This window comes from Microcebus murinus, chromosome 7, assembly GCF_040939455.1.
Source record: "Microcebus murinus isolate Inina chromosome 7, M.murinus_Inina_mat1.0, whole genome shotgun sequence".
In the NCBI taxonomy this organism is placed as follows: domain Eukaryota; kingdom Metazoa; phylum Chordata; class Mammalia; order Primates; family Cheirogaleidae; genus Microcebus; species Microcebus murinus.
Window position 1 is genome coordinate 9,146,916 of NC_134110.1, and position 13,947 is coordinate 9,160,862.

Below are 13,947 nucleotides of genomic sequence, written 5' to 3' on the forward strand. Positions count from 1 at the left end.
AGAGCCATGACAGTCAACAAATGGGCCCAGAAGGGGTGTGTGTGTGCAGTGAGCTGAGATGCAGGGGGGTGGGAAGGGAGAGTGGGTGGAGGGGAGGGAGGAGTGAGACATGTGGTCCAGGGTTCTGCTGGGCTCTGGCATGCTGCCTCTGTAGTGGTTATGGTTTTAGCCTCTGCGTATTGGGGCACAGAGATACTCCCAGGGGCTCAGCAGAATTTCTGTGTTAACTTTGCAAAGCTGTGCAGATTCAGGAGGAGTTCTTTGAGCTTTTCTTCCCTTTTTCTCGTTATGAGCATTAAAGTGACATGCATTTTGTGGACTGTAAGGAGACTTGGGAGAAGGTAGTGAATAATGGCATTTGGTGCTCTGTAGGGAAAAACATCCCTCAGGTATTTGAGCCTAATTCACTGGAGATAAAAAGGGAATATACCTGTGAAGGCTCTTATTTTTGTCAGGTTCATCCCAAGGGCTCAAATCAAATCTGGGATTGTGCAGAAAGTGCGTTTCCACCCTCCGGGGACAAATGCCGTCACCAGCCCTGCTCTATGCCTCGCAGAGATTTTCAGCCCCTCCCAGGAGCTGTTTTTACCCTCTCCCACCAGTGAGTCATCCTCAGAGGCCGTTCTCCGAGGAGGTGGGATGGGAGAGCAGGAGGAGGTGTCAGAATGTGAAAGCTGTTCTGTTCTTTCCTTGAAAATTAACTTTGCAGCTTGCAGGCAGTGATTTTTCTGCAAGGAATCAGAACAAGTAAATGGACCAGGTACTCACCCAGGGTCTGAACTCCCCCCTAAGCCCCCACCTGACTGAATATGAGATCCCTACATTGCCATGTGCAAGTCTTGTGTCCTGCTGCCTTTCAAACAGGAGTGAAATAATGGCAGTGACAGTGTATGTGTGAGACCTTTGGGATCTAGTCATTTCAACAAATATTTAACATGCCCTGGGATAGGCAAGCGACATATTATAGAAATGAGTATGCTGAGGATTATCTGCCCTTAAAAACATTAGAGTCACCTAGGTGGAGTAAATGTGCAAATGGCCACCCCATAAGGTGGAGTGAAATGAAGGTGGTGGCAAAGGTGTGAGTCACGTTCAAGATTGTGCTGAAGGAGAAATCAGTTGTCCAGACGTGGAATTAGGGGAGCAGGGAGTATGGAGGCTGAGCCGGGTATGATGGCTCATAGTAGAAGCCAGCGAAGGTGTGGCATGTTTGGCAGAAGTTCAGAACTGGCGTGTCCTGAGTGCGTGGGCAAGGCTGCACAGGTGGACAGAACTGAAACGCAGGTAGCGTATGGCGTGTCCAGCACCACAAGCCAGGCACAGACTGTGACTGTGTGGCTGCCACCGACGGGCCATTCAGAGGGAGTTGGCAGACAATAGGAAGCCACCACGGCTTCTCTGGAGGGGATTTGTTTGGTCTGATCTGGTCTGTGGGTAGGGGTGATACGACTTCCCGGTTTCTGGCCTGTACCCTGGTGTCGTGGAGCCTGGGTTGCAGTCCCAGCCCCGCCAATTACTGATTGTGTGATCACGAGTGCGATTTTCCTCGGCCTCCGCTTCCTCATCTGTAAAACGGAGACAAGAATAGTACCCGCGTAGGGGACTTGGGAGGGCTGATGGGATAACGCGTGTGAAGCGCTTAGCTCAGTGCCTGGTACTCAGCCAGGACTCAGCAAAGGGAGCTCGCAGTGACCACTCCAAGGAGGTGGCAGTGGAGGGGGGAGCGGGTGGGTTGGGGAGGGAGGGACGGCGGGCCTGAGGCCGTGTGGGCCGTAGTTAGCTGGCTCGGGCAGCAGATTGGACACTCCAAGGCCCGGATGGCGGTAAAGGAAGGAAAAGAGGGACTGGTGGTGACTCACAGCGCTGAGCTGCAATGCCGGGGACTGGGCGCGTTTGGAGAGTGGAGCCGAGGGAAGTGGGAGGAATCTGACCACGGCTGGGGATCCTAGGTCAGGGGAGCGGGAGGGAGGATGAGCGCTTAACAGGCGGCTCAGGAGCCCATTGCAAATTCAGGGCAGGGTCGGAGTTTGCGTGTGGCCAGGGCTGCAGGGTGGCGGCGCAGTGGGAGAGGCTGAAATCATGCAGGGGGATGGAGTGGGGGCGGAAGAGGAAACAGGCAACAAGGGGGTTTGTGTGAGGGGGGGTGGAGAGAGAGAAGAGAGAGAAGAAACATTCCAGGGCAGGGGGAAGGAGGACAGTCAGGAGAGAGCTGGTGTCACAGGCTCCAAGCAGGAGGGGGCTGACCGCGAAGGGGGTGGGCAGATGGGACCCAGAGCAAGCCCTGAATGGCAGTCAGGGCGTGACTGGTGAGTCCGAGGACACACTGGCCCTGCAGTGGGGAGAACAGGAGCCACGGTGCTGGGAGCAAAGACGCCACCAGTGAGCTGGGGGCACTTAGATTGGCAAGTTCTTTAAGGCGTTGGTGGTGACAGGGAGCGGAGACTGCAGATTGAGGCTGTGGGAAAGAGGGTTGCAGGAAATGCTTTCAGGATGTGTGGTGTCTGAACATTTTCACAGGGCTAAAAAGCAGGAGTGTGGGGACAACGAACTTGAAGCCACAAGGGGAGGAGATGGGTGATGGAGCCAAGTTCTAGAAGGACTGGGAGGGTGGGTCTGAGAGCACGGTGGGAGATTAGCCCCGGAACCCAGAGGGGAGGAGGACGGTGTGGACTGCAGAGGGAGGAGTTTGGAGAGAAGGTGTGCAGTGAACCAGGGGTGGGGGCAGGAAGTAAGGGGAGGGTTTTGGAAGTGGGGTGAGATTCACCTAAAAGTTTGGAACAGCCCTCAGGGGGAACGGAGCTGGCGGTTACTAGGGGCATGGACAAGCAGGACGGGGCTCAGCTGATTTGAACATCCGTGCCGGGGGTCGAGCTGACGACTGCACATATGTGTGTATACATATATGCTTATTATATGTCTCTGTATGTATATATACCCCCCACATCCACCCCACGAGTGTTTGGCAGCCTAAGCAACAGACAAAAGGAGGTGGGTTTACATAGGGCTGGAAATCGTGCCTGTCTGTGGCTCCTTGTGGGAACTGGCACATTTCGCTTACGGCCAGTGTGTACGAAGGGATAGAAGACCCAGGACTACTGGGCATCTGCTGCATGCCAGGCCTTGGGAGAGATGCTTTACCTGCCTTAGCTCATTCGATCCTGTGATGCACCCGTGAGAGAGGCCGCGCTAGTGCTTAGTACTTGCACTTTGCAGGTGGAGAAACTGAGGACCATAAGGGTTAAGTGACGTGAACACCATCGCGCACAGAGTAAGCAGTGAAAGTGGAAACTGACACGGCTGCATTTGTAGGAATTAAGCATTTCCTCCTGTATCTCCTGCCCGAGGCGCAGGCCTGGTCGCAGGGCTAACTGGACGTGACAGGACAGCATTTCCTGTTGGGCCAGACGCACCGGTGGCCAAGGGCTTTGACCGTAAAAAAAAAAAAGAAACAACAAAATTGAATCACCTCGCTCCTGTTCTGCTACTTGGAGGCAGGAGGGAACTTTTTCTTCCTTTTCCCTTTTCCTTTCCTTTCCTTTCCTTTCCTTTCCTTTCCTTTCCTTTCCTTTCCTTTCCTTTCCTTTCCTTTCCTTTCCTTTCCTTTCCTTTCCTTTCCTTTCCTTTCCTTTCCTTCCTTCCTTTCTCTCTCTCTTTCTCTCTCCTTCCTTCCTTCCTTCCTTCCTTCCTTCCTTCCTTCCTTCCTTCCTTCCTTCCTTCCTTCCTTCCTTCCTTCCTTCCTTCCTTCCTTCCTTCCTTCCTTCCTTCCTTCGAGGCTGTCTGCTCAAATGCACAGGAATTGACAAATTCTAATGATGGTCTATTTTGGAGGGAGTGTTAAATTATTCAGAGGTAGGCACAAATAGAATGTCTCTAGCAGCCTCCGCTTCCTGCTTCAACCTGCCCATGTCAATTTGTCAAGCCCTGGGAGGGTCTGCAGATGACACCCAGGCTGGGGTGGGGTAGGGGTGACAGGGCTTCCATGTGCCCCCCCAGGAGGTGGGTGCTCGCTGGCTGCTGTCTGGAGTGTGTGACTCCAAACCCTCCACGTTCCCAGGCCCCAGGCTGCAGGGTCCCTGGGCACGGCTTGGTGCCATGGCAACGAAGCCCCCGGCTGGCCCCACGTGGGTGTCATGAGCCTCCCAGGTGATGGGAGCCTCCCATCCTCGAGAAGCCGGGACCACTGCAGCGCACTTCTGTGGTGCTCATGTGTGTGGTTCTGCACGCTCTGAGCTCTGAAAGGTCCACATGTGCATGAGGGCTTTTCGCAGGATGGTTTAAAAAGTGAGGCGTGTGGAGATGTCTTGAAACGTGGGCCCTCCCTTACCTCTCCGCCACTTTTTCATTGCTCATCTTCTCCTCTCCCAGGGACCGCTTTACCTCTTCTGATGAGAATGTTGTGCAGCGCAGAACCCATTCAGGGGCGCTCTGATTCCAGGCCTTTCCAGTGGAAATCCCTGGAGGAATAAACAGAGCGGCCAGGTAGCTGCCCCATAGGGTGATTGTTGAATGTATGATTGAAACCAGGACACCTAAGAGAGCGAAAGGGGGGTGCTCTTGCATAATGACACAGGGCGTCCAGCGTCATCAGGCACTGCTGGGAGCGATTTGGGGGCATGGCTACTTTAGAAAGGATACGGGCTGTGGAATGAGGTGTTTTCCTTAATTTTCAGAAACCTCAGTTTTCTCACCTGTTAAACCGAAAGCTACTTTTCAGGATCCTGTTTAGAGTCATATACGTACAATGTACCAGGCAGAATTCCTAACACGTAAGGGTTCGATAGATATTGAACACTTGTTCCTTTTTTTTTTTTTTCCTTTAAAAAGCAAACAGACCCAGTAAAAACAGCAGTGACGACAAAAACTGCTCTGCACCAAAAATCATCCCTAGGTTTGCACCTGTTTTCACTGCCGGCCCCTCCCTCCGACATTCACTCTAACCCCAGCCAACCACCGCCCTTTCTGCTCACATGTTTCTGGTCTCTATTTTTCATTATTACCTCCCACAAAAGCCTAAAAAAGACATTTTTCCCCCTTAATTGCCGACCCACCCACATCATGAAATTTTAATACCACCGATATACGGTATATCTGTTTATGTACTGTGGTTCTTTGAGAAGCCACAGACCATTGTGATATTTAAGTTTTTTCGCCCTCCCCTTCAAAGAACCAATTATCCCTCATTCAAGAACTGATTTTTTGCCCCCTTGTGGGCAACATCACCCCCTTTGAGGATGCCTGGCGTTCAGCATGATTATCTTGATTCCTTCCCCATATTATCGCAGCTCCCCCTTGCCGGGGTGTCGTGCTTCTTAGTTGGAACCTGCCTACAGGGTGAGGAGGGGAGAGATCACGAGAACCGTCAGAGCTACTTTTTGGTGAACAAATGCTTCATGGTACATTATCTCTAATCATCACAGCAAGCCTGGAAGAACATTTTCTTTCGCGGATGAGAAAATTCAGGCTCAGAGAGGTAGGTTACCCATGACCGTGTGGTTGAGTGTAAGACTACATCTGTCTGATAGGAAAATGGAAACCACGAGGTCTACTTCCTGTTTACTCATAAAGGGCAGGGCAAAGGTGATGGCAGGAGGCACCTGTGTTTACTAGGCTCTTACTATGTGTCTGCTCGCTGCTCTGCCCACTTATCTAATTCTCAGCCCTGCTCTGTGGGGTGTGTGTGTGTGTGTGTGTGTGTATCTGTGTGTCCTTAGTTTTAGAGACAAAAGATGGGCTAGCAGTGATTATGTTTTCCAAAGTCCACATGGCCAGCAGTTCATGAAGGCTGGATTACAACCTGGGTGGCCTCTCCTAAAACTCTTCTCTCGTTCATTGTGAAACACGGCTTCCAGGAGGAAGGTGCTCTTAGCTTCCACCTTGTAGGAGGCTGAGGGAAGCAACATAACTGTAGCTTTCTCTTGCTGCCTTTTCTTCAATGCACACGCTTAATTTTTTTCTTTCTTTTCTTTGGCACAGTTAGACATGGAGGTAAACCATAATGTTTTGAAAACTTTATGAATGTTACCACCTTCACAAATTACTGCCTTCACAAACTCTTAGTGATCTGGGAATCCAAGGTTAAATGCCACTGTTCTCTGATATGCAAAGAGTGGCCTGTGTTCTCCAGAGAGATTATAGCAGATGTCACTCGGGCAGTCATACTTGGCCGCAGTGTGGCATGAACCTCAGATCCGTGGGCAGAGAGTGGCCGGACCTCAGCCAGCTGCAGGGAGGTTTGATGCAGGGTTAGTGCATCTGACAGCCAGAACGAACATAAGGTGACAGTTTGTGGCTGGCTTACTCTCGAGGGGCCTTTGGTATATTCTTGCCGAATAAGGGTCTCCGGCGCTGCTGTCAGCAAGCCCCTCCCATCTTTCTTTTCCATCATGAGTCTAATTCGCTGAGCCCCAAGTTGCCAATCAAGCTGGGGCTGACCTTCCTCCCACACCCTGGGGGAAGGGAGCTCTAGGCTCCAGGAAGGCAAGCTGCCTTCTCAGTCCTCAGCTTGCCTGTCTCTGGGGAGCAGGAATGGCTGCTTCTGTCCCTGGGGAGTGGGGGTGGTGACAGGCAGAGAAGCCGCCCCCCCTGCTGTGCGAGAGGCATCTGGAGGCTGGCACCGGGGCTGGCAGTAATGACACCCCGGGTGGCAGCTTTGGCTGAAGCAGCAGGAGGGCCGCTCATCCCTGCTGTCCTTGCTTACCTTGACTAGGATTGTGGCAGATTAAGGAAGAACTGTCTGCCCCTAAGTGGAAATTGGATCTGTGCAGAAGACAATCTGCAGGCGAAGCAGAATCGCTGGTGCGTGATTTTTCAGGGAAGAGACCGTGAGACCCAGCTCGTTAATCAGTTGCTGAGTGACTTGGGAAAATCAGGCTGAGCCTCAGTTTCCTCAGCTAGGGACTGAGAGAGCTGGGTCAGACCACCTCCAAATCCCATTTAATTTTTTTCATGGTTTTATCTGTTTTTAAAATGGTTTTATCGAAAACTTGAATAGGTCAGTGGGACACCCCTCCAATCTCCAATTGCTAATTACCTCAGTTACTAATGAGGGTTTCAGCCACCCGCATATTAGAATCTGCCAGCTCAACCATTTTGAAAATTGTGTGATTCCAAACATGAGACTGAAGATGAAAGTGACATTAAAGCATTGACCATAAAGCTTTTGTTTATTTTAAGCTTATAATTAGATTTACAACAGATAAAGTAGTCAGCAAAACAGTAGTGCGTAGCTGTGTGTCAGGTGGTGGACACCTGACAAAATTACTTTTGGACTCAGAAATCTCACTTCTAAGATTTTATCCCAAAAATACAGTGAAAAAAATATGAATAATGTGAAAAATACATATATACACACATATTCATACAAGTTTATTAATTATAGATAATAACATTAATTGATTGAAACACATCAAATACATTTAAATCTATAGGTTCATAATGGTACTCAGAATAAAACACCTCTCTGGCCACTTCTGGAAGATGTTAGGGAACCAACTTATCATTTTGGAAACTGGTAAATAAGGGGAAAGAATCAGGTGTTTACCTTGTCTTTCTCATACAAACTGTATCTCAGGCCAACCAAATAGTAGATGGGGGAAGTTTCTCTTTCTAGAAGTATTCAAGCTAATGAGTGAAGAAAGAGTGAAAGAAGTGGAATTGTGTAAGCTGAATTGCGGGGCCTAGGCAATGGTCACCAGTGATTATTAACATCATGTGTCTCTTGATAGAAGTACCACAACAACTCCTATGTACAAAACCCCAACAACAACAAAACCAACTTAAAAAACCCAACCTGAATCTGAGCAAGAGCATGTCCAGTAGAACTTCCTGCAATGACGGGAATGTTCTGTGCCTGCACCGTCCAACATGGTAGCCACTAGCCTCGTGCACTAGTGTTGAGCACCCGCAATAAGACCAGTGTTACTGAGGAACTGAGCTTTAAATTCTGTTGAATTTTAACTAATTTAAATATGGGTTACTGTATTGGACAGCACAGTTCTGGATCGACGTACACATTTATGGGAGACACAAGGGACAGAAGAACATGTTAAATGACACTATAGGAGTGAAGACAGCAAAACACTCCACAGGAAACTACAATTGGCACACTACACCTGTGGATTTTAGTCAACTGCAGATTGAAGATATTTGGGAAAAAAATGGATGGTTGCATCTGTACTGAACATGTACATACTTTTTTCCTTGTCATTATTCACTCAGCAATACAGTATAGCCACTATTGCCATGGCATTTACAATGTGTTAGGTATGATAAGTAATCTATAGATGATTTAAAGTATACGGGAGGGTATGTGTAGGTTGTATGCAAATACTACACCATTTTCTGTAAGGGACTTGAACATCCATGGATTTTGGTGTTCAGGGGCTCCTGACACCAATCCCCCATGGATACTGAGGGACGACTATATAGGACAAACTCTGGTTTTATCAACAAATAAGATATAATAATGAATTCACATTGTATGCCCGTATCAAAACATCACGTATACCCTAGAAAGATATACAACTATTATGTACCCATAATAATTAAAAATAAAAGAAGATATAATGAGTAAAAAAAAGAGATAGTCTGGGGAACATATAAATTATTAAAGACAAATGATATCAACCAATTTCAAAGTATGGAACCTATCTGGATCCTAATTTGAACAATTAAACAAATAGAATTATGAGGCAATTGGGGAAATTTGAACCCTGACTATATATTTAATGATGTTATAAAATTATTAATTTTTTAGATGTGATAATCGTATACTGATTATTTTTAAAAACCGTCCTAGTCTTTTGGAGATAGTACTGATGTGCTTGTGGATAAAATCATACGATGTTGGGATTCCTTCCAAACTCATCCAGTGGTTGTGTGAGGGGGAAGGAGGCTGGAGAACCGTATGGGGGTATAGACGATACAAGATAGCAATGAGATGGTGATTGTTGAAGCTAGTTGGTGGGTACCTGGGAGTTACGTTACATTATTCTCTCTACTTTTGAATTATTTCACAATAAAATATGAAGAACAAAAAGAAGTAAGGGAAACTTCTAAGGAACCTCTCTCCAACCCACAAATGACAATAGCCATAGCAGCAGCAGCACCCTTGAACTAAATCAGAGCTGGGAAGTAGGGGCAGAGAAGAGTGTACAAATGGCACACAGAAAGGAAAGGCAGGGTCTCCTGAGGGCAAACACCACTATCGCCACCACAGTAAGGAGAGTAAGCCTTGGGCCAAGGGCACAATAAGCTGCGACCCCAGCTAAAGTGACCCCAGGTCTATAGTGACCCCAGGTCTATAGTGACCCCGGCTTTCAAAGCAAGCAAAAGCACAGTGTCTCTGGAGAGCATCCTCCACTTAGGTATGTGGTATCCTCCATATTAAGATTAAGCAAATATGAATAAATGTTAGGGTGACTATAACGATTATCATCTAGATTGGGACACTATTGAGGATGAAAGGGGATACTAACATAACTAACAGGTTTAAATTGATTGTCAAAGACATACACCAGAATTGTCCTGGAGAAGCCAAGCCGTGAGGTCTCTCTGGCAAACCAGGGAAGAAGGAACATCCGGCCTCTTCTGCTGCTAGAGTTTGGTGGCAGCGAGAACCCGCCTGTCAGTCCAGGTCGTTCGGAAGTTAATCTCATGCTCTAGGTCAGGCATTCTCAAACTACGGCCCGCGGGCCACATGCCGCCCGCCTAGGACATTTATCCGGCCCGCCGGGTGTTTTTGCCGCCGCTGCCTGTCCTGCTTAGCAGCCGACTTGACCCGGGCCCACAGTGTGCACTCTCCAACGGTCTGAGGGACAGTGAACTGGCCCCCTGTTTAAAAAGTTTGAGGACCCCTGCCTAGGTCAGTGGCTCTTGAAAGTGTGTTCCTTGGACCTGTAGCATTGGCATCAACTGGGAACTTGTTAGAAACACAGATTCTGAGATCCTATCCCAGACCTAATTAATAAACCAGAAATTTGGGGTATGGACCCAGCAAGCTGTTTTGGAATAAACCCTCCAGGTGATTCCGATGCACCAAGTTCGAGAACCATCCCTGCAGGTAAACATTTCTGAACTGGTGTCATCCAGCTATTACTAGACATTCCAGGAATATTGTAATGCTGACAATATTTTTCTTCAAAATAATAGCAGCTAGGGAGAAGGTTACATTTTCCCAATAGTTAGCATTTTAATGGCACCAGGTAATTCTATGAATAAAGTCTAGTAAAAGTCATTCATCAATTATCCATTAAGAAGGATTCTACAATAATAAAAAATGCCTTTTAGCATTTTTCTATCCCCGAAGCCTAGTGATTCTCCCAGAGAAGTAGGACAAAAATATCACCGTCTCAAAGGAGGCTTTAATTAGGAGGCACAGATCTCTGCTGTGTGCCAGTTTGTGGAGTTCCTCCAAGTTCAGTTCTCAGCTGCTTGTGGATGAAATTGGTGCGTAGTTAGCACTAGTTCCTTCCTAAGGTCTGCTTTCATTCAGCCTGGGATCCCAGGGGTGGCCGGTGGCTGGCTGTTCTCCTCCAGCAAAATGGATGTTCAGTTTCTCTTTCTATGCTAAGCTTCCTGGATTAACCAGAACTGGGTTTAGGGCGTGCATCAGATATTTTTGTGGCTTAAAACACCACATTCTGCCAAAAGTGTGCTTGCATTCATCTTGAACAAGTTCCTGGCGTGCCTCAGTGGCTGGTTAGTCCCTCTGTATCAAGCATGATAGGAGGGGCCCCTCCGTGGTTATAGCCTTGCTGAGTTGATAAACACACAGAGAGACAGACGTCTCTCTGCTGTCTTATGGCCACAGGGACCAAGCAGAAACCTGTGAAGTCTCAGATGAACATATGTTAACACTAAGATTATCCACACTTCCTCCGACTTCTCTTGAAATAGAACTATTATTGTGATGGAAGCTAGAAGTGCTACAAGCACTAAGGTGGTAGGGTTTGTAGCTGAGTGTGCCTTAGAATCACACTTTCTGAAGCTTCACTTCTGGAATTGGCTATATTACTTAGGGGACCTTTTAAAAAATAGTCTTTTCTTGTTCCCCATTCCCAAAGAATTTGCCTCAGTAGGTCTGCATGGAGGCCTGAGAAAGTCCAATGTTGGAAGGGTTCTTAGGGATTCTGATGTCCAGCTCTAAGTTTGGAACTGCTGATGTGGAGTGAGGGCTGTTCTAGCTGAGGCTCAAAGTCTTTCCAGATGTTTGCTGGCATCATCTAGGGTCTTTTGCAGAGGAGGAACATGCTCTTCTTCGGGAAGACTTGGACGTTTTCAGGAGCATCTTTGCAGTTTGTTATTTTAACGTCTTTCCAACCCAGGTGATAGGTGACTCTGTCAAGGTGGCCTGGTCAAGGGCATAGACAGATTCTGCTTTGGAGCTGCCTCTGCTGCTCACCATCTATGAGGCTTTGAGCTCATCACCAAGTTCCTGGGAGTCCGACTTTGCTTATCTAAACAGCGGTAAGAACAACGTCTACTTGAGAGGGCTCTTGTGAAGATTAAACAAGAGAGTATGAGTAAAATACTTAGCCTCTTGCCTGGCACATAGTGGATTCAATAAATAGTTGGTATTATTATTTTTTCCCCTAAGGATTCAAGCTGATAGGGTTGCCAAATAGTAATAGTTTTTTTTTTTTTTTTCCTGGACAGAAGTCACATTTTGGCCATACTTTTTTTTTTGCTAAGGGAGATTACACAAAGTTATATTCGGAGAGATGAATGCCGTACCCGAAAGGGCATGAGTTTAAAAGACGGACGCTGTTTGATGGAAATTGGCGATGAGGACACAGGGTCCCACAGTGTCCGTGCGAGCATCTCAGAGCCCCTGGGCAGAGGAATGGCACACAGAGGGCGGAGACATCAGACACAGGCGGCTTTCGCAGGAGTCTGACCCAGCCTGGCTGTTCGCTGGAGGCTTTGAACCTTAGGATCTGGGTACGACTGGATCACACTCCATTCTACTCGCTGTGGAAAAGTCCAAGGGTTCTTGTAGTTCGCAGGTGCTTTCAAAAGTCCCCTTTCACTCTGACTTCCTGCTTTTGCCGATTGTTCCCGGCTACCATCCTCTTCCGGTTGCCACCCACAGCCTCCCTGTTCTGTCCTTTCCCTCCCCTCCTTTCCTTTTTGCTTAGTGTATCCAGCTCATTGCTTTTTCTCTGGCTAACTCAGGCTCTCAGGGTGTCTGCTGCCTCAAGTGGCATTTCAAGATATTTTCCTGCACACAGAGAATAACTTTCTGAAAAAAATTATGGTGATTGCTCTTAAGATGATTATTTATTTCCTATCTTTCTCCAGACCTAAATATTTAAGTAATGAGGTGCTAAACAAACACAGGCATGATAATATGGGGGGTGGTGGTGGTAATGGAGAGATTGGGTCCCAGAGTATTTAGAAATAGTAAGCTCCCAATGAATGACAAATTGATCATAGAGAAAAACAAAAGGAAGGGGGAAGGAAGGGAATCAGCATTTATTGAATGCCAGTATTGCAGACGATCTGAACAAAAACCTTGTTCAATTGGTTTTATCCCAACTTGCCAGGGAATTGAAGTTCAGAGAGGTTAAATAATACACTCAAGGCCATTCAGTGGTAAATGGAAGATCCAGGATCCAACCCAGGTGTGATTTAACAACCTGTGTCCTTGGCATTGTGCCCCTAATCGTTGATACATCTACCATAGAGGACAGTAAGGCCCATTCTGAAACTGTATTTAGTTCAACTCTTATTCTAACCCAATTCAGTACAAAAATCTTTTTTTGATAAAAATAAAGATCAGCATATACCCTTATGTTTATAGGCTGCGGTTTGAATCTTGGCGTAAATCTTTCTTTATGCAGTTTCTCAGGTGCAAGCAGCAAAAGTCTGCCGCCTCGTAAGTGTAAAGGGGCTCCTCTCACCCACCTGCTAGAGCGGGGCCGGTGGCAGGGAGGCTGGTTTCCCAGCAGCTAGTGCTGTCCGGGGCACACCCAGTTTGCTCGCGCTCCTGGGAAGCATCGCAGCAGCGACTGCAGGAACGCTTGTTTGGGATGTGGTGGGATTCAGAATTGGATGAGCGGTTCCCACACAGCGCTACCGGTACGTCAGAACCACGTGGGGAAGGCATGTTCAAAATACAGACGCCTGGGTCATCTTAGTGATTCGGTGTGTCTGGGATGGCTCAGAGGCATTTCAAATATGCTCCCCAGTTGGTTATAATGCACACCCAGGTTTGGGGACTAGTGAATCAGGCTGCCTTAAAGCCCCCTCTATCACAGGAGTCTATAGAGTCTGTCTCCTGTTTTGGGAGGGAGAATTCTTGTATCCCTTAAAGCACAATGTGCTATTCATGTGGGCAGTGATAGCTAGCCAAACATTATTTGTACTTCATTCTGGTAGAAGACAGAATATTGAGCTGCCTGCCTTTAAAATATCTGGGTTCTGCATTCTGTTTATAGTGGAAAATGTTATTTACTGTAGTAGTGGTTGTTGATGCCAGCAGACCACACACATTTCACTTTGAAGAGGCTTGAGGATGTTTATACACCTGCAGGAACTAGCTAGAGAGATCAAGATGAGATTCCTAGCTGATATCATATTTATTTTAAAAAATGGAAGGGTAAACACAGGACTGAAATGGTTTGGGGAATGTCACATTCTTAAAAACCCCTTTTCTTGGTGTGCTTAAAGCTAAAAAAGAAAACGTATCAGAGGATTCAGTATTTTCTGGGCCTTGGGGAACACACTGTCCAGTATCTCTTCAGCTCTTGAGTTGAAGGGTTCATGGATTCTTTTTTTTTAAGCATTGGCTCATTCTTCCTCAAATAGATGATTACTGGTAATAAATAATAAAAAAATTGAATGCTAGGAAAATGGCATGCAATATTTTCCCTCCTCCTTGATAAAAGCCTTTTTAAATAATTGATGTGCACATCTCTTCTAGTGGTGAGGGGCCTTTCCTTAAAG

General features: G+C 47.2%; 1 protein-coding gene across 8 annotated transcripts in view; it reads left to right on the top strand.

Annotated features, from left to right (window-relative positions):
- Window positions 1-13,947, top strand: part of SV2B (synaptic vesicle glycoprotein 2B) — a 158,273-nt gene that overhangs the window by 25,702 nt on the left and 118,624 nt on the right. Inside the window, exon 1 of one of the 8 annotated variants that reach the window (XM_076004786.1) lies at window positions 4,038-5,470. The exons of the other annotated variants lie outside the window; for them this stretch is intronic. The gene's annotated coding sequence lies outside the window, so the exon portion shown is untranslated. Of the gene's footprint in view, window positions 1-4,037; window positions 5,471-13,947 lie in introns of those variants that run through there. 8 annotated transcript variants of the gene reach the window in all.